Here is a 25,104-nt window from a genome sequence, read left to right on the forward strand (position 1 = left end):
CCCTGAGGTATCTCAGGGATCTCTTGATTTGCAGTCAAATGTTCTACCACTGAGCTATAGACCCTTGATGGAAGCTTTTGTCTTCCCTTTCCTCTTTCTAGAGGTTTCTCTGGCCTTAGGTGCCATCAATGGTTATGGAAAAAACAAAAAAGCTATGCTTTTTACCACACCAAACTTAGAATGTTGCTCGCCCTCGAGCAAAAGAAGAAGGAATAGAAGAAGAAGAAGATATGGAGGAGATAGAGGGATGTGTGTATGGATGTGAGTGGTGGATGGAAAACAGAAGGGATGGTCATGAATGAAGAGATAGAGGGTGAGGTGGGTGGGGATCCTGTGAGATTCACAGATCCTGAGATGATCCTGTGGGTCCACGGATCCTGAGATGATCCTGTGGGGTCCACAGATCTTGAGGTGTCAAGGCATTTACATCCCTGCACCAATTTAGGCATGCAAAATGCCCTTGCACACAACTCTGGGCGTTCAGTGCCAGGTTGGTGCCCATTTTGGGCGTTCAACGCCCATTTGTTGCCATTTCTGGCGTTGAACGCCAGAACCATGCTTGTTCTGGGCGTTCAGCGCCAGGATGTTGCCCATTTTGGGCGTTCAGCGCCAGAACCATGCTCTGTTCTGGCGTTTGAACGCCAGGCAGATGCTCCTCCAGGGTGTGATTTTTCTTCTGTTGTTTTTGATTCTGTTTTCAATTTTTATATTTATTTTGTGACTCCACATGATCATGAACCTACAAAGACATATAACTAAGAAAAATATAGTTAGATAAATAAAAATTAGGTTGCCTCCCAACAAGCGCTTCTTTAATGTCAATAGCTTGACAGTGGGCTCTCATGGAGCCTCACAGATGTGCAGAGCTTTGTTGAGACTCTCCAACACCAAACTTAGAGTTTGGATATGGGAGTTCAACACCAAACTTAGAGTTTGGTTGTGGCCTCCCAACACTAAACTTAGAGTTTGACTGTGGGGGCTCTGGTTGACTCTGCTTTGAGAGAAGCTTTTTCTGCTTCCTCTCCATGGTTGCAGAGGGAGATCCTTGAGTTTTAAATACAAGGGAGTCCTCATTCCATTGAAGGACTATTTCACCTCTGTCAACATCAATCACAGCTCTTGCTGTGGCCCGGAAAGGTCTTCCTAGGATGATGGATTCATCCTCTTCCTTTCCAGTATCCAGGACTATGAAATCAGCAGGGATGTAAAGGCCTTCAACCTTTACTAATACGTCCTCTACTTGTCCATATGCCTGTTTTCTCGAATTGTCTGCCATTTCTAGTGAGATTTTAGCAGCTTGCACCCCATAGATTCCCAGTTTCTCTATTACAGAGAAGGGCATGAGGTTTATTCCTGAACCAAGGTCACACAGAGCCTTAAAGATCATGGTGCCTATGGTACAGGGTATTATGAACTTTTCAGGATCGTGTCTCTTCTGAGGCAATGTCAGTTGATCCAGATCACTTAGTTCATTGATAAACAAGGGAGGTTCAACTTCCCAAGTATCAATGCCAAATAATTTGGCATTCAGCTTCATGATTACACCAAGAAACTTGGCAGTTTGCTCTTCAGTAACATCCTCAATCTCTTCAGAAGAGGAATACTCATCAGAGCTCATGAAGGGCATAAGGAGGTTCAATGGAATCTCTATGGTCTCTAGATGAGCCTCAGAGTCCCTTGGTTCCTCAGAGGGAAGCTCCTTATTGATCACTGAACGTCCCAGGAGGTCTTCCTCCTTAGGATTCATGTCCTCTCCTCTCCTCACAGGTTCGGCCATGGTGCTTATGTCAATGGCCTTGCACTCTCCTTTTGGATTTTCTTCTGTATTGCTTGGGAGAGTACTAGGAGGGATTTCAGTGATCCTTTTACTCAGCTGGCCCACTTGTGCTTCCAAATTTCTAATGGAAGATCTGGTTTCATTCATGAAACTCACAGTGGCCTTAGATAGATCAGAGACTAGATTTGCTAAATTAGAAGCATTTTGTTCAGAGTTCTCTGTCTGTTGCTGAGTGGATGATGGAAAAGGTTTATTAGTGTTAAACCTGTTTCTTCCACCATTATTAAAGCCTTGTTGAGGCTTTTGATCCTTCCATGAGAAATTTGGATGATTTCTCCATGATGAGTTATAGGTGTTTCCATAAGGTTCACCTAAGTAATTCACCTCTGCTATTGCAGGGTTCTCAGGATCATAAGCTTCTTCTTCATGAGAAGCCTCTTGAGTACTGTTGGATGCAGCTTGCATTCCATGCAGACTCTGAAAGATCATATTGACTTGCTGAGTCAATATTTTATTCTGAGCCAATATGGCATTCAGAGTATCAACTTCAAGAACTCCCTTCTTCATAGGCGTCCCATTACTCACAGGATTTCTTTCAGAAGTGTACATGAACTGGTTATTAGCAACCATGTCAATGAGTTCTTGAGCTTCTGCAGGCATTTTCTTTAGGTGAATGGATCCACCTACAGAAGTGTCCAGTGACATTTTTGATAGCTCAGATAAACCATCATAGAATATATCCAGGATGGTCCATTCTGAAAGCATGTCAGAAGGACACTTTTTGGTCAACTGTTTGTATCTTTCCCAAGCTTCATAGAGGGATTCACCTTCTTTCTGTCTGAAGGTTTGAACATCAGCTCTAAGCTTGCTCAGCTTTTGAGGAGGAAAGTACTTGGCTAAGAAAGCTGTGACCAGCTTATCCCAAGAGTTCAGGCTGTCTTTGAGTTGAGAATCCAACCATAATCTAGCTCTGTCACTTACAGAAAAAGGGAAAAGCATGAGCCTGTAGACTTTAGGATCTACTCCATTAGTCTTAACAGTATTACATATCTGCAAGAATTCAGTTAAGAACTGAAAAGGATCTTCAGATGGAAGTCCATGAAACTTGCAGTTCTGCTGCATCAGAGAAACTAATTGAGGTTTCAGCTCAAAGTTGTTTGCTCCAATGGCAGGAATGGAGATTCTTCTTCCATGTAAATTGTAATTAGGTGCAGTAAAGTCACCAAGCATCTTCCTTACATTATTATTATTTTTGGCTGCCATCTCCTCTTCCTATTCGAAAATTTCTGAAAGGTTATCTCTGGATTGTTGTATTTTAGCTTCTCTTAGTTTCCTTTTCAGAGTCCTTTCAGGTTCTAGATCTGCTTCAACAAGAATGTTCTTGTCCTTGCTCCTGCTCATATGACAGAGAAGAGGGCACAGAAATAATAATAATAATAATAGAGATCCTTTATGCCACAGTATAGGGATCCCTGTGTGAGTAGAAGAAGAGGGGGAGACAAAGAATGTAATATAATGGAAGAAACACAACTGTGAGGATGACAGAGATGTGAGATGAGATGTTAGGATATGAATGAATAAATAGAATAAGATGGGGGAGGGATAATTTTCGAAAATTATTTTGAAAAAGAGTTAGTGATTTTTGAAAATAGTTTTTGAAAAATGTTAGTAAGTTTTGAAATTTTTTTTGAAATAAAAAATAAAAAATAAAAATAATTAGTTAATTAAAAAGAAATTTTGAAAAAGAGGGAAGATATTTTCGAAAATTAGAGAGAGAGAGTTAGTTAGGTAGTTTTGAAAAAGTTAAGAAACAAACAAAAAGTTAGTTAGTTAGTTGAAACAAATTTTGAAAAGATAAGAAGTTAGGAAGTTAGAAAAGATATTTTGAAAAGATATTTTTGAAAAAGATAAGATAAGAAGATATTTTTGAAAAGATATGATTGAAATTAGTTTTGAAAAAGATTTGATTTTTAAAATCACAATTAATGACTTGATTCACAAGAAATCACAAGATATGATTCTAGAACTTAAAGTTTGAATCTTTCTTAATAAGTAAGTAACAAACTTGAAATTTTTGAATCAAAATATTAATTGCTATTGTTATTTTCGAAAATTTGGTATAAAAATAAGAAAAAGATTTTTGAAAAATATTTTTGGAATTTTCAAAAATAACTAAGAAATTTGAAAAAGATTTGATTTGTGAAAAAAAAGATTTTGAAAAAGATAAGATTTTCAAATTGAAAATTTGATTTGACTCATAAGAAACAACTTGATTTTAAAATTTTTGAAAAAGTCAACTCAAATTTTCGAATTTGATGAGAGAAAAGGGGAAAGATATTTTTTTGATTTTTGAATTTTTATGATGCAAGAGAAAAACACTAAAAAGATGCAATGCATGAGATTTTTTTTAGATCAAAACATGTGATGCATGCAAGAATGCTATGAATGTCAAGATGAACACCAAGAACACTATGAATGTCAAGATGAACATCATAGACACAATTTTGAAAAACTTTTATTGCAAAGAAAACATGCAAGACACCAAACTTAGAATTCTTTAATGCTTAGACACTAAGAATTCAAGAATGCATATGAAAAATAAGAAAAGACACAAAACATGAAAACATCAAGATCAAACAAGAAGACTTACCAAGAACAACTTGAAGATCATGAAGAACACTATGAATGCATGAAATTTTTGAAAAATGCAAGATGCACATGCAATTGACACCAAACTTATGATATGACTCAAGACTCAAACAAGAAACACAAAATATTTTTTGATTTTTATGATTTTCTAATTTTTTTGGATTTTTATTTTATATTTTTCAAAAATTATTTAAAAGGAAAGAAAAATAAGGATTCCAAAATTTTTAATATGAATTCCAGGAATCTTGCCATGTTAGTCTAAAGCTTCAGTCCAGGAATTAGACATGGCTCACTAGCCAGCCAAGCTTTCAATGAAAGCTCCGGTCCAAAACACTAGACATGGCCAATGGCCAGCCAAGCTTCAGCATGTAATTCTGACATGACACGCCTGACATACTCATTCCCAAAGGAATAGGACATGGCTTTACAGCCAGCCAGGCTTCAACGTGCTTCATGAAACACTAGAATTCATTCTTAAAAATTTTTGAATAAAATTTTTGAAAACATTTTTATATTATTTTCGAAAACAGATGAGAATATTTTAGAAATATTTTTTTTTTTGAAAAATTTTTGAAAAGAAAACAAAAAGAAAATTACCTAATCTGAGCAACAAGATGAACCGTCAGTTGTCCAAACTCAAACAATCCCGGGCAACGGCACCAAAAACTTGGTGCACGAAATTGTGATGTCCAGGCTCGAACAATCCCCGGCAACGGCGCCAAAAACTTGGTACGCGGAATCGTGATTACACTTTAATTATGTAAAGTTCATTGCTCTTTATTTCCCTGGAAATGGCGCCAAAAACATGATGCCAAAACCACAGTTCACAACTCCGTGTAACTGACCAGCAAGTGCACTGGGTCGTCCAAGTAATACCTTACGTGAGTAAGGGTCGAATCCCACGGAGATTGTTGGTATGAAGCAAGCTATGGTCACCTTGCAAATCTCAGTTAGGCAGATATAAAATAGTTATGGAGTTTTCGAAAATAATACTAAAATAGGGATAGAGATACTTATGTAAATCATTGGTGAGAATTTCAGATAAGCGAATAGAGATGCTTTCGTTCCTCTGAACCTCTGCTTTCCTGCTGTCTTCATCCAATCAGTCTTACTCCTTTCCATGGCTGGCTTTATGCAAGGGCATCACCGTTGTCAGTGGCTACATCCCCTCCTCTCAGTGAAAAATATGCTCACATGCTCTGTCACAGCACGGCTAATCATCTGTCGGTTCTCGATCATGCTGGAATAGGATTCACCCTCCTTTTGCGTTTGTCACTAACGCCCAGCACTCGCGAGTTTGAAGCTCGTCACAGTCATTCAATCATTGAATCCTACTCGGAATACCACAGACAAGGTTTAGACTTTCCGGATTCTCTTGAATGCCGCCATCATTCTAGCTTACACCACGAAGATTCCGATTAAGGGATCTAAGAGATACTCATTCAATTCTAATGTAGAACGGAAGTGGTTGTCAGGCACGCGTTCATAGGGAATGATGATGATTGTCACATTCATCACATTCAGGTTGAAGTGCGAATGAATATCTTAGAAGCGAAATAAGAAGAATTGAATAGAAAACAGTAGTACTTTGCATTAATCTTTGAGGAACAGCAGAGCTCCACACCTTAATCTATGGAGTGTAGAAACTCTACCGTTGAAAATACATAAGTGAAAGGTCCAGGCATGGCTGAGAGGCCAGCCCCTCTGATCTAAGAACCAGGCGTCCAAAGATATCTAATACAATAGTAAGAGGTCCTATTTATAATAAACTATCTACTAGGGTTTACATGAGTAAGTAATTGATGCATAAATCCACTTCCTGGGCCCACTTGGTGTGTGTTTGGGCTGAGCTTGAGTGTTGCACGTGCAGAGACCATTTGTGGAGTTGAACGCCAGGTTTTGATCCATTTCTGGCGTTCAACTCTGGTTTTGGATCCTTTTCTGGCGCTGGACGCCAGATTTGGGCAGAAAGCTGGCGTTGAACGCCTGTTTACGTCGTCTATTCTTGGCCAAAGTATAGATTATTATATATTGCTGGAAATCCCTGGATGTCTACTTTCCAACGCAATTGGAAGCGCGCCATTTCGAGTTCTGTAGCTCCAGAAAATTTACTTTGAGTGCAGGGAGGTCAGAATCCAACAGCATCAGCAGTCCTTCTTCAACCTCTGAATCTGATTTGTGCTCAAGTCCCTCAATTTCAGCCAGAAAATACCTGAAATCACAGAAAAACACACAAACTCATAGTAAAGTCCAGAAATGTGAATTTAACATAAAAACTAATGAAAACGTCCCTAAAAGTAACTAGATCCTACTAAAAACATACTAAAAATAATGTCAAAAAGCGTATAAATTATCCGCTCATCAAGCCTACACACGGACCTCAGCACGAGCATATTCAACCGCCTCCATCTGAGATCCTGAAAATGCCTCAGGGAATGTACTTTCCTCCCCATGACTATTGGGACCAACTGACTACATCTCTAGGGGATCTAACTTCATCCGTCGGCCAGCTAAGGATAGAGCATCAAGATCACTCTGTCATCCTCTATCAGATAAGGAAGGATCAGAGGATCATGAGAGAGGAGAAACTGAGACAGGGGCGCAATATTGAGGAGCCCAAATGCCAGAGGATTCATCGGAGGGAGCAGTAGCCGCCGTCACTGCGGTGGTCACGTTTCATTCTCCATTTATCTATGTTACTTCTATTTTCCTTGTACTTTACTTTCGTCTGTTTTCTATTCTAGTGCATGATCACATTTAGTATTATGTTTTTTTTCTAGTACTATTTTCGTTTCTGTGTTATGTTATAAGATATCTTATGTATCCATCATTAAGCTTAAAAGAAAGATTTATTGAAAAAGGAATAGTAAAGGTACATAAATTTTCCAGTTATATCATGAGTTATTCCAATTATTTAAGATGTGGTGGCCTTATCTTTACCTTCTGAATGTATGAAAAACTGTGCATGATTGATATTGGAGTTGAGTATGTTGGCTCTTGAATAATGGTGAATTTAGAGAAGTATTATTGATTCTCTGAAAAATAAAAAATATTGATTCTTGAAGCAAGAAAAAGTAGCAAAAAAATCAAAGAAAAATAAAGAAAATACAAGAGCAAGGATCCAAGGCTTTGAGCATCAATAGTTAGGAGGGTCAAAATTGGCCTAAAAAGTTCAAATGAGTTGCTATCCCTAACTAAATGTTTGTGGTGTGAAGTTGTCAAATAAAAAGCTTGAGACTGAGCAATTAGAGTCGTGATCCAAAGCTAAAGAGTACGCTTAAGAACTCTGGGCATCACTGTCTGAAATTTAAGCAAAGCTAAATTTGAATCCAAAGGGTTCCCCTAGTTAAGTGTCTGTGGCGTTTATGTATCCGGTGGTAATACTTGAAAACAAAACACTTAGAGTCACGACTACACTCAAAGGTGCAAAGCACCAAAAAGAAGCTGTGTTCAAAAATCATGAAAAACTAAAAGAATAGAATCAATAATATCATCTGGATTCTAGTTCCAAGAGATGGCAACATTTCTGAGCTTCAATAGAAAGTGAGATTCTAAAACTATTCAAGAATAAAAAACTAATAGCCCCATTCAATAATTGGAAATAAGCTTCACTGACAACTCTGGGACCTTATGTATTTTACTCTTCTTTAGTCCATTCTAATTTTTGGTTGCTTGAGGACAAGCAATAGTTTAAGTTTAGTGTTGTGATAAGTGGATTTCTTATACGCTTTTTCATTGCATTTTCATATTATTTTCAGTTAGATTTTATTAATTTTAGTAAGTTTTAGTATGTTTTAGTGCAAAAATAACTTTTTGGATGCTACGTTAAGTTTTTGTGTTTTTCCTATGATTATAGGTGATTTTTGGGCAGAAATAGCAAGATTCGCAAAGTCTTGTTCAGAGCTGAAGAAAGGATAGTAGATGCTGTCAGATCCTAACCTCCGTGCACTCTAACGAGCATATCATAAGCTACAGAGGTCCAATTGATGCTCTCTCAATGGCGTTGAAAACTTAACTTTCAGAGCTTTCCAGAAATATATGATAATCTATACTTCTCTTCCAGATCACTGCCCATAATTGGCGTTGAACGCCCACATCAGGTGTTCAACGCCCAAGAAGGATTAAGGCCCAGTGTTGAATGCCCAAAACTGGCGTTCAACGCCACCAAAGGACCATGGGAACAGCACGTTCACCCCCTAGCTGGAGTTCAATGCCCAAACTCCAAGTTGAACGCCAGGCTTAGGATGAGCACAAGACCAAAGTGGGCCCAAAGTGGATTTTCGCACTCTTTGGATTAGTCTAGTTTATCTTTGTACTTTTTAATTTTAAATTAACATCTTTTAAGATTAGCATCTCCTATTTAAAGAGGAAATCACTTAGGTTTAGGATTATCTGGAATTTGTATCATACTTTTCATATCTAGGTTTTCTCTATAAATTATGAGCAACAAAACCTCTTAGGTTAAGGTTAGAAGCTCTGCTGATTCCTATGGATTATTAATATTACTGTTTCTATTTCAATATATGTTTGATCACATTCTATGATGTATTGTCGTTCTTCATCCAAATGAGACCGGTATGTCCCTTTCTCTACATGAGTTCTTCATCTGTGCTAATTGAGGATACGTGACATATAATCTGGTTAGTTATGGGTGATGAGGTTCTTGTGGCATTAAGGCTAGAATCATGGAGCATCATTCTCTGATCTGGAAGATTTGATCTTGTTTGTGGTATTTTGAGTAGGATCATAAAGGAAAATGAATTGTGTGGGCTTCATCCTCGGCCATAGTGAACGACCATGAATTAACTTGATGAGAGGACACGAGTTAAACTCTGACAGCTTTGCTATGGTTTAGAGGAGATTGACTTGATGAGAGGACATGAGTTAATCACTTACAACTTTTCCATAGAACGACTTATCCATTGTTGAAGTAGCCAGTAAGACTTGTTAATCTAGAAAGATAAAGCATCTCCAAAGCCTTAACTGATTTCTTATTACTGTTTTCACATTAATTCTTAACTCCTTTCTTTTATGCGCATTCAACAACAACAACTATCCTTCTATTCGCCTGACTAAGATCTGCAGGATAACTACAACTTGCTCAATCTAATAATCCTTATGGGATGGACCCTCACTCACCTGAGGTATTACTTGGACGACCCAGTGCACTTGCCGGTGAAGTTGTGCGAGTTCAATTTCGTGCACCAAAGAACCCACTGAATTTATTACTAACCTCCTGCAGATCTATGACACTATGAGGACCAGCGGAGTAGACCCTGACGTCTACAGGCTGCTGCTCTTCCTATTTGCTGGAAAAGACCAAGCAAAGAGGTGGTTGGATGCTCAGCCCAGAGCAAGCCTGAACACATGGAGTAAAGTAGTGAACAAGTTTCTGAACCAATATTTCACCCCAAGGAAGCTTACTAAGCTGAGACTAGACATTCAGACCTTTAAACAAGGGGAGAGCGAGTCCCTTCATGATGCTTGGGTAAGGTACAAGCTAATGCTCAGAAAATGCCCCATGAAAATATTTTCAGATTGAGTTAGGTTGGATATTTTCTATTATAGACTCATGGACATGGCCAAGATGTCCCTAGATAACTCTGCTGGTGGGTGAATACACATGAAGAAGTCAACTGAAGAAGCTGATGAACTCATTGAGACAGTCGCCAACAATCAGTATTTATACTCATCCAGTGAGACTTTAATGAAAGGAGAAGTCAAGGCAGTGTCCACTGAACCCACCACTGTTCATTCCTTGGGTTGAGTTACATGATCCGAGTTAGATGAAGACAAAAACGACCAACCTCTTATAAAGGTTGGTCAACACCGACCTCTTCTCAAAGAGCTCGGCCAAATTGCTACAAGGGCCTAAGTAGGCCCAAAACAGAAGATCACAGCCCACTTAAAGGCGGTTGGCCTAAAGATAAGGGGACCCACCCACAAAAGATAAGATAAGATAACTAACTTATCTCAAGGAAGGTCACTCCACACTACTATAAATACACTGGAGCACCCAGGTATAACTCATATTCTGATTCTACACAAGAAACCTGCTCAAAGCCCGTGCTAACTTAAGCATCGGAGTCTCTTGCAGGTACCACCACCCTCTGCTGATCAAGGATTGACAGCACCACCAAGTCCAGCAAGTCAGACACGATCTGAGATCGGCCTTCAGTTTTAGGTAACCCTCGGAACATTGGCGCCATTGCTAGAGAACCTGGAAGTCATCCTACCATCATGGAAGACAACCTTGACAATGATCATAACTCTGGCTTGGAAGACAGAACACCGCACAAGAACACGGATACCATACCAAAGGATATGCCTCAAAATAAGGGAGATAAACAACCCCCAAACACCGAAATCTTGGGAGCTATCCATGAGCAGCAACATCGACTTAAACAACTTGAACAAGAAGCCGACCGACAGCGAGAGGCTGAACGAGACCTTCGGAGAGAAACCAGACGGCGTCGAGAGTTGGAGGACAAGCTCCTAAAGATCGAAGCCGATCTCAGAACCAAGACCACTCGAACCAGCCATGAAGATAGCCCTCACAAGGACCGAGATCCGTTCACTAAGGAGATCATGAAAGCTAAAGTTCCAAAGGACTTCAAGTCCCCTGACATGACCCTGTACGATGGTACGTCTGATCCGAGCCATCATCTCAGCAATTTCAGAAGTCGGATGTATCTTACGGATGCCTCAGACGCAATCCATTGTAAAGCTTTCCCGACAACCTTGACCAAGACGTCAATAAAGTGGTTCGACAGTTTACTGCCAAGGTCAATAACAAGCTTTGATGACCTCGCCAAGAAATTTCTAGCTAGATTATCTATCCAGAAAGACGAAGCCAAACATGTCCCAAGCTTGTTAGGGATTAAGTAGGGAGATCGGGAGAGCCTCCAAAGCTACATGGAAAGATTCAATAAGGCATGTTTGGACATACAAAGTCTGCCAACAGAAGCAACCATTATGGGTCTCATCAATGGCCTACGAGAAGGACCCTTTAGCCACTCCATATCCAAAAAGCACCCGACATCTCCTACCCACCTCGAGACAAAGATAAAGAGTCCAGGAAAAAAAAAGACCAGCTTATTGAAAAACCTAGAAAATACCACAACTACACTCCCCTCAAGGTGTCCCTTGTGGATGTCTACAGAGATATATGCAACACTGAGAAGATCCTGCCCCCTCGTCCGATTAAACATAAAAGAGGAGGAAGTCGGATAGAGTATTGCGAATACCACCGAGTCTACGGGAACCCTACCAACGAGTGCTACGACCTAAAGAACATTATAGAAAAGCTAGCCTAGGAAGGAAGACTAGACAGGTTCCTTGCCAACAAAACAGATGAATCAAAGAAGAGAAGAAGGGATGAAGAGATCGGACGAGCTGAACGTCCCCCTCACACCCCTGAGAGGCATGTTCACATGATAAATGGAGGATTCATAGGAGGAGGGATCTCTACGTCATCGCGCAAAAGACACTTTAAGGAGGTGTACCATGTTGGAGGAGGAGACAGGTCGGTCGACCTCCCCAATATCACCTTCACTCATGAAGATGCCGCTGGCATTATCCCAGGGCATGATGACCCCGTAGTAGTCACCAGAATACTTGCCAATGCCAACCTCCACCGAACACTAGTTGACCAAGGAAGCTCTGCGGATATACTGTTCAAATTCGCCTTCGACAAGCTCGGTTTGCAAGAAAAAGAACTCAGAGCATATCCAAATAGCCTATTTGGGCTAGGAGATGCCCCAATGCATCCATTAGGGTACTGATGCTTGGTCTCTCGTTTGGTATAGAATTTCCTCAAATGAATGAATTCTCGTTGCAAGTATAGTTCTATACCGACAAAGAATCCTCACATGCAAAAATTTTGGTTGTCACATGTACAAACCCCAATGACAATTAACCGAAGTATTTAAACTCTGGGTCATCTCACAAGGAATTGCAATAAAATGGTCAATTATTGGCTATGAAGGACAATGGGTTTAGTTGATAAAAAGGGCAATAAAATAAATGACAAGAAAACTAAAGAGAGCAATTAAAGGAAGCAGTTAATAAAGAGAGACATTCATAGCAAGGTTGAGATCATAGGCGTTCTATCCTAGTCATTAATCATAACAATACTTAACAAGAATTTATCTTATTTCATCATCCCCAATGTTGGAAGAAGGTGTAAGTTATCTTCCATTAGAGAAAGTCACACAAGACTAGTTAATCTCAAGTCAAAAATCCTAATCAACTCACTAATTGAATTAGCAAGAGATTAGAGTCATTGAAAATGATATTAACTAACAACTCTAGATCACCAATCTAAATTGGGTATTAATAACTCAAGTTTGCCCAATTTCTTTTCCCAAGCCAAGAATGCTCCAAATCTACTCTAAATCCCAACCAAGTATTTTGTCAAACACTTGGTGGGTACAAATGGAAAGCATGGTAAAAGTAAAAGAATAATAAATCTACCAACTACCAATTGCAAGAAAAGTAAATTCACAACTCAAATCAACAATTAAAAGAATATCAAACATAAATTTCATAAAAGAGATCCAAATCCATCAAGAGTTCATCATCACAAAAGAGAGCAAAGAGGAAAATTAACACTACAACTAAGAGAATCAAGATGTGGAAACAAGAAATTGTGAAGGGAACAAAATGAAATCAAGTAATTAACTCAAAATCTACAAGAGATTAACCTAATCCTAACCTAATTTTAGAGAGAAGAGGGAGCTTCTCTCTCTAGAAAACTAACTAAAGGCTCATGTTGACTAACTAGGTGCTCCCCCCTTTGCTTAGGCTTCAATTCTGCATGAAATACCCTAAAAAACAAGTTGGATTTGGGCCTGGGCAGCTCAGAAATTGCCCCCAGCGTTTTGCCTTTAAATGGGTCACGTGCGAGTATCGACGCGTACGCGCCACGTGCGCGTGTCACTTGGCCATTTTTCTCATCCGCGTGTACGCGTCGCCATGCGATGCCATTTCTGTGTGCGCGCGCCTTGTACGCTTGCGCGTCCATTGAATACTTGCCTTGTAGCATGCTTTTCTCTTCAATTCTTCCATCCAATACTTGCCTTATGAACCTGAAATCACTCAACAAACACATCAAGGCATCGAATGGAATTAAAGTGAATTAAAATCACTAAATTAAGGGCCTAAAAACCATGTTTTTACACTTAAGCACAATTTAAGGGAGAATTACAAAACCATGCTATTTCATTGAATAAATGTGGGAAAAAGGTGATAAAATCCCCTAAAATAAGCACAAGATAAACCACAAAATCGGGGTTTATCAAACCTCCCCACACTTAAACCAAGCATGTCCTCATGCTAAAATCAAGAAAGAAGCAAAGGGGTATCAACATTTATTCAATGCAAACTAACTAAATGTAACCTATCTATATGCAATCTATCTAAATGAATGCAATTGCTTGGTCAAAATAAATCAATTTCCAAGAAATACACATACAAGTACAAGGGCTAAGGCAATGGTAATCAATCAAACCCTCAATTGAATTGAAGCATTGAAAGACTTTTCAAACTTTCAAGAAAGGATGATCATGGGTGGAAACATGTAATTGAGCGATCGAACCCTCACCGGATGTGTATCCGCTCTAGGCACTCAAGTGTATGGGGTTGATTCACTCAATTCTCCCCTAATCATGCTTTCCAATATTTGTTTTTCATCTAACAATCAACAGTTACTTCATCTATGCACACAATCATCATGAAAACTTTTCCATAGGTTGTAATGGGGTTAGGGTCAAGGTAAGGATGCATATAATCAAGTGGACTAGGAGTTTGAATCTTTGATTAACTTAAACTTTCCACCTAACCTATGACAACCTATACAATTCTAAACAAACCTAACTACCCATTCTTAACTTTTCACACACATTCATGTATTCTCTTTTTGATCACCACCCATATGCATTGACTTTTATCGAACTTTGAAACTTTGGGGCATTTTGTCCCCTTTTTATTGCAAAAATTTTTTTTTTAAGGTATATGCAAGTACCAATGCATATGGTTTTCATATTTAATGTATGAGTATGCACCCAATTCCCAAATTTTCATCATAAACACCAACACACTTTTATCTCTATCCAATGTTCCCAACTCTTCCAAATTAAATGATGAACACTCTCACTAGCCTAAGCTAATCAAAGATCCAAATTAAGGACATTTATTATTTTTCACTTAGGCTTGTAATGTGCTAGCATTAAGAACAAATGGGTTAAGCATAGGCTCAAAATTGGCTAACAATGGAAGATAAAAGGTAGGCTATTTGGGTAAGTGAGCTATTTGAACAATGACCTCAATCATATAAATACATGTATACACACGATAATGGACATAAAGAATAAAAAAAATCAAAGATTACACTCATAGGAAGAGAATAATGCACACAAGAATAGAAGAGTTATATATGATGTAACCACACAATTAAGGCTCAAAACTCACAAGCTTGTGTTCTTTGCTCAACAATCATGTTCCACAATATGTAACTCAAGCAAGTAATAAAAAGAATTTCAATCAATTGGGGTGGTGCCCTCAAAATGAATTTCTTGGAAAATTTTATCATATTGACTAAGCTTATTCTAATGCAATGTTGTGATCTAGAAAATTTCAAAATTTCCTTAGTTTACCCCCTTTTTAATCAAAACACATTTTTTTATACGAGAAGGTCAACTAGGTTTCAACAATCCAAAATACTTTTTCCAATCACAACCAAAAGCTGAAACAAGCTAAAATAACTATATAAAGAAAAAGTGCATATATAAAGCGAAAGTGTAAAATCCACAATCTAAACAAAAGTATCCACAATCCACAATACTAATATATACAATGATCCAAAAGGTGCAAAATAGAGCGAAATAACATAGGCTAAAAGATAGTGTCCGAAAATTTCACCGAATCCACCGACGGCGACGAAGGTGACCTCCCCACTCTTAAGATGAAGCATCGTCCTCGATGCTACTGATCGGGCTCATGGTGAGGGTCAACAGTCGCCTCTGGCTCTAGCTGGTGCTCACTCTGGGGTACTGGCTCCTCGGGAGGCTGCTGAGTATCCTGAGCAGCTTGCGTCTGCGGCGGTGCCTCCTACTGAAATGGCTCCTCAACGTGCTCTGCCTCGTGCTTTGCCTCATGATCCTCCTCATCGGATGTGGAAGAGTCGGGGAGAAGGGGTAGTGAAGAGAGGAAGATTGATGGTTTAGAAGTTATAGTAAACTCTCGTTGCAAGTATAGTTACTAAACCAAGCAATCAACCTTTCTTACAAAAGTTTTGGTTGTCACAAGTAACAAACCCCTTTAAAATTGATAACCGAGTATTTAAACCTCGGGTCATCTTCTCAAGGAATTTTAGGGAGGTGTTCTTATTATTGGTTATGAGTCTTGTAAATTAGGGGTTTTGAGAGTGAGGAATAGGTAATTTAAATAACAAGGAAAATAAATTGCAGGAATTAATAAATTAATATCTAATAAAACTCTTGGCAAGGTATGAAAATAAGAATTTCTATCCTAGTTATCCTTATCAATTGTGATGAAAATTAGATTTTTCTCCTACCTTGTTAACCTCTAACTATGAAGGTAAGTTAAGTGGATGAATTAATTTTGATTCCTCAGGTCCTAGTCTTTCCTTGGGAAAGGCTAGAGTTATTGGAACTCGAATTAATTCTTGAAGAATTCCAATTTTCAATCAACAATGAGTTTGATAACTCAAGTATCTCCAATGACTCAACCAAAGCCAAAAGGGAAAAATCTAAATTATTTATATAAATAAAAGAAAGCAATCATAATTCTGAAAGACCTCAAGTTGCACTAATAAAGATATCAAATGTAACATGGAAAAGTTCATAAATTAAATTGGAAAAATAAATAAAAGGAACATTGAACCTGTGATTGAAGAGATCATAGCTTAAACATAATAAAAGTCCTAAATCCTAATCCTAAGAGAGAGGTGAGAACCTCTCTCTCTAAAAACTACATCTAAAACTAAAATTGTGTATTGTGAAAGCATGATTATGAATGGATGCATTCTCCCATTTTATAGCCTCTAATCTGTGTGTTCTGGACTGAAAACTGGGTCAAAAATAGGTCAAAAATTGCCCCATGCGATTTTTGTTACGTTCAGGTCACGGGAAAGTGATGCGGAGGCGTCGTCCACGCGTTCGCGCGGATTGCAATTCGCAGATGTGACGTGGGCGCGTCATTCACGCGTTCGCATCACCTAACGTCGGGGTAGCTATGGCAAATTATATATCAAATCGAAGCCCCAGACGTTAGCTTTCCAACGTAACTGAAACAACATCATTTGGATCCTTGTAGCTAAAATTATAACCATTTGAGTGCGAAGAGGTCAGGCTAAATAGCTTAGCAATTTCTCCAATTTCTTGTATTCCTTCCACTTTTGCATGCTTCCTTTCCATCCTCTGAGCCATTCCTGCCCTGTAATCTCTGGAATCACTTAACACACATATCAAGACATCTAATGGTAATAAGAGAGGATTAAACATAGGGAACTTAAGGCCAAAGAAGCATGTTTTCAATCAAAGCACATAATTAGGAAGGCAAATGTAAAACCATGCAAATAGCATGAATAAGTGGGTAAGGAGTTGATAAAAACCACTCAATTGAGCACAAGATAATCCATGAAATAATGGTTTATCAACCTCCCCACACTTAAACATTAGCATGTCCTCATGCTAAGCTCAAGAGAAGCTATAAAGGAATGAAGAGGAAAGTAAGAATGTATGAAATGCAACCTATCTATATGAATGCAACTACATGCAAAATGTTTCTACCTACTTAGTTAAAAGTAAACAAATCCTTCAAGAAGAAATATGAACTGGATTTCACTAATTCAAACCATGAAAATGAAGTACAAATAGATTTGCAAGAAGAAAATAGCTCATGAAAGCAGGGAACAAGGAATTTGAGCATCGAACCCTCACTGGTAGTGTATACACTCTAATCACTCAAGTGTTTAAGGTTCGATTCTCTCAATTCTCTACTAACCTTGCTTTCTAAGGCTTTCTTTTCTTCTACCAATCAACAATAATTTAATGCACAAATACACAAATCAAGAGGTCTTTTAAGGGTTGTAATGGGGTTAGGGTCAAGGTAGGATTGTATTTGGTCAAGTGGACTAAAATCTGAATCCTTAATTAACTTAAACTTTTCACCTAACTTAGACAATCCATGTAATCAGAATACAACATCTAACTATCCATTAACCATGTTTTCCACATATTCATGCATTCTAATTTCAAGTACAGTACATATGCATTGCTTTCACCATTTACTTTGGGGCATTTTGTCCCCTTTTTATTATTTGCTTTTTTTTCTTTTCTTTTTTTTTCATATTATATATATATATTTTTTTTTCTTTTATTTTTTCAATGCATATGATTAAATTATTGAATACATGAACATATCCTAAACATTTCTTTCACATTTTCAGAAAATTCTAACATACTCAATTCTCAAACCAAATGTTTTCAATCCCAATTTTCCCACACTTAATTCATGAGCACTCTCACTAGTCTAAGCTAACCAAGGATTCAAATTAAGGGCATTATTATCTTTCGCTTAGAGTTAATGATGTGCTAAAGTAAAGAACAAAGGGGTATAATAGGCTCAACATTGGTTTGCAAGGGATAATGAAGGGTTAAGGCCATATGGGTATGTAAGCTCAGTGAAACAAAGGCCTCAATCATGTAAGTGTATGCATACATCAAACCATGGAAATATAGAATTAAGCAAGACAAATATCATAATTTTAGACAGAAAAACACACACTAAAAATAAAATATTGGTTGGTAAAATGCAACCTATTCAAATAAGCTCAAAATCTCACAGGTTTTGTGTGTTCGAGCTCTAAACCATGTTCCAGTATAATATTTCTTCAAACAAGTGTAACATTAAATTTTATTCAAATTAGTGAAATGCTCTAAAAGGTTTCTTGAAAAAGAAATATATTACTTCAACCAAGTGGTAAAATATGCATAAAATCAAATAAATATGCAATCAAACATGCAAATGCAACAACTAACAAGGAAAATAAACCATTGGTGTTGAGATAGAAGAGTAACTAACCCATGGAGATCGATATCGACCTCCCCAAACTTAAAGATTGCACCATCCTCGGTGCATGCTGAGATGTACAAGTGGACGGGGGTTGTGGTTCCTCAGCTGGGACTCTTTTTGTTCCTTTCCTTGCCGGTGGTTTGGGAGTAGCTTTCTCTTTACCTTTCTTGGTGGCCATCCTGAAAAGGGAAAAAGAAAGTAATTTGAATTCAAAGGGATAGAGCAAGGAAGAGGATAGGTAAGGTGGTAATCAATGCACATTAAAAGATGAATGAAGTTAACACTTGGTCATGACTACATGTGAAAAAAAATCATAAATAGAAATATAGCAAGTGCATATGATGACAATTAAATGCAAGGTGTTTATTGGCATGCAGGCAAAGGCATGAGTAGCATAGATCAAGCATTTAATGTCCCAGTGAGATTACCAAGCCTTTCAAACTAACAACATGTTTGTAACAACAACTATATTTAATTAATAAAATATATAAAGGTTTTGTGAAAAGTAAGCATTTAGAGTAGTAGAATAAAAGAAATCTAAAAATAGTGCACAATGACATACGGGCTTTTTCACAAACACATAGCAAGCATGGTAAATAAGCTATTGAAAGTATTAAATTGAGCATGCAAGCAACCCTTTAAAAAGTAATATATAATTGTCAAACAATTCCTTTAATAAGCCACAGGTAAAGTAAATAAATTTTCAACACCAATGAAAATGATGCAATAAATGAAGGAATGCAAATAAATTAAATAAAATAGAATGGAAGAGAAAGAAAATAAGAAAGGAAGAAGAAAGAAATAAGAAAAGATAAAAAAATAAGGATTTGGAAAAGAAAAATATAAGATATTTTGGCAGAGTTGGATGAGCTGTGCGGCACGTGCGACGCGGACGCGTGGGGCACGCGGTCGCGCGACTTGCGCTTATTCGGATTGACGCGGTCGCATCGGTCACGCGGTCACGTGACTCGTTTATGCTATTGGCACGAGGGTAGCCTCGCACTCGCACAACTCTCTGTTCAAAATCTTATTTTGCCAAATTTCGGGTGACGCGATCACGTGGGTCATGCGATCGCGTGGGTCATGCGATCGCGTGGGTCATGCGATCGCGTGAGTGGCCAATATTAGGATATGACGCGGTCGTGTCGGTCACGCGGTTGTGTCGTAGGGCTTGTGCGTTTAGCACCAGTCCATCACCACTCCAGCACAACTTTCGGTCAAGCACCCTTTTCACGTCGATATTCAGGTCACGCGGCCGCGTGGGTGAAACGGTCGAGTGGGAGGCCGGTTACCCATGTGATGCGGACGCGTCAGCAACGCAGTCGCGTGGGATGATTTGTGCTAAAGGCACGCCTCCAACCATGCTACCGCGTGACTCTCTGTTCGATTTCTCTTCTTCACAACGCACATGTGACGCGGACGCGTCAGCGACGCTGCCGCGTTGCGTGCGTGCATTTTTTTTTATAATGCAGTATGCAGAATGCAATGCTAATATGAATGTTATGCAAAATTCCAGGTTCAATACAATAAAATAAAATAAACCTCGAAAACAAATAAAACTAAATAAAAATGAAAAAGGAACGATCATACTATCGTGGGTTGTCTCCCACCTAGTACTTTTAGTTAAAGTCCTTAAGTTGGACATTTGGTGAGCTCCTTGTTATGGCGGCTTGTGCTTGAACTCATCCAGGAATCTCCACCAATATTTATAATTTCAATAGCCTCCGGGATCCCAAACAAGGCACGTAAAGCCCTTGAGCAGTTTTAAACAGGTTCTCAGGCTTCCAGTGTTCTGAATGTCAGAACAGACTCCAGGATCCCAAACTTTGCTTTTACACCCGTCTTTGTGTTGATCATCATTTTTCCACTTGGGTGGTGAACAGTTGGAATTCTCACTGAGACATCCAAACAGCTTCCTAGACCCATTCAGTTGAGCTTTATACCAACCTTTGCGTTTAAACTTAAAGCTTCCAAGCATAATGAACCTTGCAGAACAAAATTTACCACTGACCATCTTCCTCTTACTCTTAATGCCACAAAGAGCTCTAAGTTGACCATCCGTCTCTAGTAGCCCATATTCAAGTGGAATTAGAAAGCTAAGGGATATGAATTTTACCCACTTGAATGTTGTGAAGGATGATGGAAACTTACGGGGAGGTGTCTCCAATAACTTTAGCAAGGTGATTTCAAGCTCCACTCCCTTGTGCTCTTTGACAACTTCCACCTCTTTGCAAACTTCTTTAATTTCAACCTCTTCCTCTTGGTAGCTTTCATCCAATTCAATCTCTTCTTCATTACTTACCAAGGGCATGGGAGGTTGTGCTTCTTCTTCTTTAATTTCTATCTCTTTATCAACCTCTTCCAAGTCTTCAACCAGGGTATGCCTTGGAGGTTGTACACCCTCCTCAGCATCAATTTCAATTGCCTTGGAAGGAGGTTCCATAACCTGACTTTCCCATGGAGGGTCAGCATCTCCTAAGTCTGCAACCACTTCTTCCTCTTCAATAATTACAGCTTCCTCCACTTGTTCCAGTACAAAGTCATGCTCTGTACTGTCCACTGGAGTTTCTAATATCTCCTTCATGCTACGTTCTTCATTAGATTGTCCACATGAACCCATGGGGTTTCTTGAGTGTCCGAACGTCGGGATGATAATTGATTTATTACTTGATTCAATTAGTGAAGGGTTGCAAGAAACTGATCCACTATTTCCTTGTGACGATCCTGTGATTCTTGTTGCGCTTGGATATCATAAGTAGGACCATAAGGCTCTTGGATTGATGGATATGGATATGGTGCATATGGAGGTGGTGGTTCTTGGGAGTAATTGGGTTGGAATTGGGGTGGTTCTATATATGGTTCATATGGTTCATAAGGTGGTTGGTATGGTGGAAGTGGGTTAGGGTCATATGGAGGTAAATGGTGTAAAGGGGCTTGTGAGTTTGGTGGTTCAAAGCTATGTTGAGAGGACTGTCTATAAGCAAAGGGTGGGGCTTGTTGGTAAATACAAGGGTGTCCACCATATCTATCAGCTTGGTATGCAGTGTTGAGTGGTCCTTGCCCATGATATCTTGAAGGGTGTTGTTGCCTAAAGGGTTGATCAGATCCTTTTGGCTCCATCCATCTTTGATTGCTTAGGCCTTGATGCATATTCCTGCTATAGTTTCCATTCCTTTCAACAGATTTAGAACCAAACTCAAAGCGAGAGGAGTGAGAATTCATGGTAGCTAATAAAAATTAAAAATGAAAATAAAAACAAATTTAAATTAAAAGGTTATTGAAATTTTAAATTTGAATTTTGAAAAAGTCAACAATATAGGATAAAAATTTGAAAAAGATTTAAAATTTGAAAATTGAATTTTTAAAATTGAAAATTGAAAATTGAATTCCTTTTTTTTTAAAATAAGATAGGATAAGATAAAAAATTTTAAAATAAAAATCTGAAATTTTTTTTTTCGAAAAAATCAATTTAAAAGTAAATATTTACAATAACCAATAATAAGGCACACGTTTGCAATTCCCCCGCAACGGCGCCATTTTGAAGAGAGGAAGATTGATGGTTTAGAAGTTATAGTAAACTCTCGTTGCAAGTATAGTTACTAAACCAAGCAATCAACCTTTCTTACAAAAGTTTTGGTTGTCACAAGTAACAAACCCCTTTAAAATTGATAACCGAGTATTTAAACCTCGGGTCGTCTTCTCAAGGAATTGCAGGGAGGTGTTCTTATTATTGGTTATGAGTCTTGTAAATTGGGGGTTTTGAGAGTGAGAAATAGGTAATTTAAATAACAAGGAAAATAAATTGCAGGAATTAATAAATTAATATATAATAAAACTCTTGGCAAGGTATGAAAATCAGAATTCCTATCCTAGTTATCCTTATCAATTGTGATGAGAATTGGATTTTTCTCCCACCTTGTTAACCTCTAACTATGAAGGTAAGTTAAGTGGATGAATTAATTTTGATTCCTCAGGTCCTAGTCTTTCCTTGGGAAAGGCTAGAGTTATTGGAACTCGAATTAATTCTTGAAGAATTCCAATTTTCAATCAACAATGAGTTTGATAACTCAAGTATCTCCAATGACTCAACCAAAGCCAAAAGGAAAAAATCTAAATTATTTATATAAATAAAAGAAAGCAATCATAATTCTGAAATTTCTCAAGTTGCACTAATAAAGATATCAAATGTAACATGGAAAAGTTCATAAATTAAATTGGAAAAATAAATAAAAGGAACATTGAACCTGTGATTGAAGAGATCATAGCTTAAACATAATAAAAGTCCTAAATCCTAATCCTAAGAGAGACGAGAGAACCTCTCTCTCTAAAAACTACATCTAAAACTAAAATTGTGTATTGTGAAAGCATGATTATGAATGGATGCATTCTCCCACTTTATAGCCTCTAATCTATGTGTTCTGGGCTAAAAACTGGGTCAAAAACAGCCCAGAAATTTCCTTCTGCGATTTTTGTTACGTTCAGGTCGCGGGAACGTGACGCGGAAGCGTCATCCACACGTTCACGCGGATTGCAATTCGCAGATGTGACGCGGGCGCGTCATTCACACGTTCGCATCACCTAACGTCGGGGCAGCTATAAAAAATTATATATCAAATCAAAGCTCCGAACGTTATCTTTCCAACGCAACTGGAACTGCATCATTTGGACCTTTGTAGCTAATGTTATAGCCGTTTGAGTGCAAAGAGGTTAGGCTGGACAGCTTAGCAATTTCTCCAATTTCTTGTATTCCTTCCACTTTTGCATGCTTCTTTTCCATCCTCTGAGCCATTCCTGCCCTGTAATCTCAGAAATCACTTAACACACATATCAAGGCATCTAATGGTAATAAGAGCTGATTAAACATAGGGAACTTAAGGCCAAAGAAGCATGTTTTCAATCAAAGCACATAATTAGGAAGGCAAATGTAAAACCATGCAAATATTATGAATAAGTGGGTAAAGAGTTGATAAAAACTACTCAATTGAGCACAAGATAAACCATGAAATAGTGGTTTATCAACCTCCCCACACTTAAACATTAGCATGTCCTCATGCTAAGCTCAAGAGAAGCTATAAAGGGATGAAGAGGAAAGTAAGAATGTATGAAATGCAACCTATCTATATGAATGCAACTACATGCAAAATGTTTCTACCTAGTTAGTTAAAAGTAAATAAATCCTTCAAGAAGAAATATGAACTAGATTTCACTAATCCAAACCATGAAAATGAAGTACAAATAGACTTGCAAGAAGAAAATAGCTCATGAAAGCAGGGAACAAGGAATTTGAGCATCGAACCCTCACTGGTAGTGTTTACACTCTAATCACTCAAGTGTTTAAGGTTCGATTCTCTCAATTCTCTACTAACCTTGCTTTCTAAGGCTTGATTTTCTTCAACCAATCAACAAAAATTTAATGCACAAATACAGAAATCAAGAGGTCTTTTAAGGGTTGTAATGGGGTTAGGGTCAAGGTAGGATTGTATTTGGTCAAGTGGACTAAAATCTGAAAATTTTAATTAACTTAAACTTTCCACCTAACTTAGACAATCCATGTAATCATAATACAACATCTAACTATCCATTAAAAATGTTTTCCACATATTCATGCATTCTCATTTCAAGTACAGTACATATGCATTGCTTTCACCATTTACTTTGGGGCATATTGTCCCCTTTTTATTATTTGCTTTTTTTTCTCTTATTTTTTTTTCATATTATATATATATTTTTTTTCTTTTATTTTTTCAATGCATATGATTAAATTATTGAATGCATGAACATGTCCTAAACATTTCTTTCACATTTTCAGAAAATTCTAACATACTCAATTCTCAAATCAAATGTTTTCAATTCCAATTTCCCCACACTTAATTCATGAGCACTCTCACAAGTCTAAGCTAACCAAGGATTCAAATTAAGGGCATTATTATCTTTCGCTTAGAGTTAATGATGTTCTAAAGTAAAGAACAAAGGGGTATAATAGGCTCAACATTGGTTTGCAAGGGATAATGAAGGGTTAAGGCCATATGGGTATGTAAGCTCAGTGAAACAAAGGCCTCAATCATGTAAGTGTATGCATACATCAAACCATGGAAATATAGAATTAAGCAAGACAAAGATCACAATTTTAGAGAGAAAAACACACACCAAAAATAAAATATTGGTTGGTAAAATGCAACCAATTCAAATAAGCTCAAAATCTCACAGGTTTTGTGTATTCGAGCTCTAAACCATGTTCCAATATAATATTTCTTCAAACAAGTGTAACATTAAATTTTATTCAAATTAGTGAAATGTTCTAAAAGGTTTCTTGAAAAAGAAATATATTACTTCAACCAAGTGGTAAAATATGCATAAAATCAAATAAATATGCAATAAAACATGCAAATGCAATAACTAACAAGGAAAATAAACCGTTGGTGTTGAGATAGAAGAGTAACTAACCCATGGAGATCGATATCGACCTCCCCAAACTTAAAGATTGCACCGTCCTCGGTGCATGCTAAGATGTACAGGTGGATGGGGGTTGTGGTTCCTCAGCTGGGGCTCTTTTTGTTCCTTTCCTTACCGGTGGTTTAGGA

At 37.9% G+C, this 25,104-nt stretch overlaps 1 non-coding gene across 1 annotated transcript; it reads left to right on the forward strand.

The window, feature by feature from the left end:
* The first annotated feature begins 2,536 nt into the window (after positions 1-2,536).
* LOC148561563 (small nucleolar RNA R71) lies at positions 2,537-2,644 on the forward strand. Its single transcript, XR_015887346.1, has one exon. It is a non-coding gene; the product is annotated as a small nucleolar RNA R71 (small nucleolar RNA).
* The last annotated feature ends 22,460 nt before the right edge of the window (positions 2,645-25,104 follow it).

The sequence above is a fragment of the Arachis ipaensis genome, chromosome B6, assembly GCF_059453495.1.
Source record: "Arachis ipaensis isolate K30076 ecotype BB chromosome B6, ASM5945349v1, whole genome shotgun sequence".
Taxonomy (NCBI): domain Eukaryota; kingdom Viridiplantae; phylum Streptophyta; class Magnoliopsida; order Fabales; family Fabaceae; genus Arachis; species Arachis ipaensis.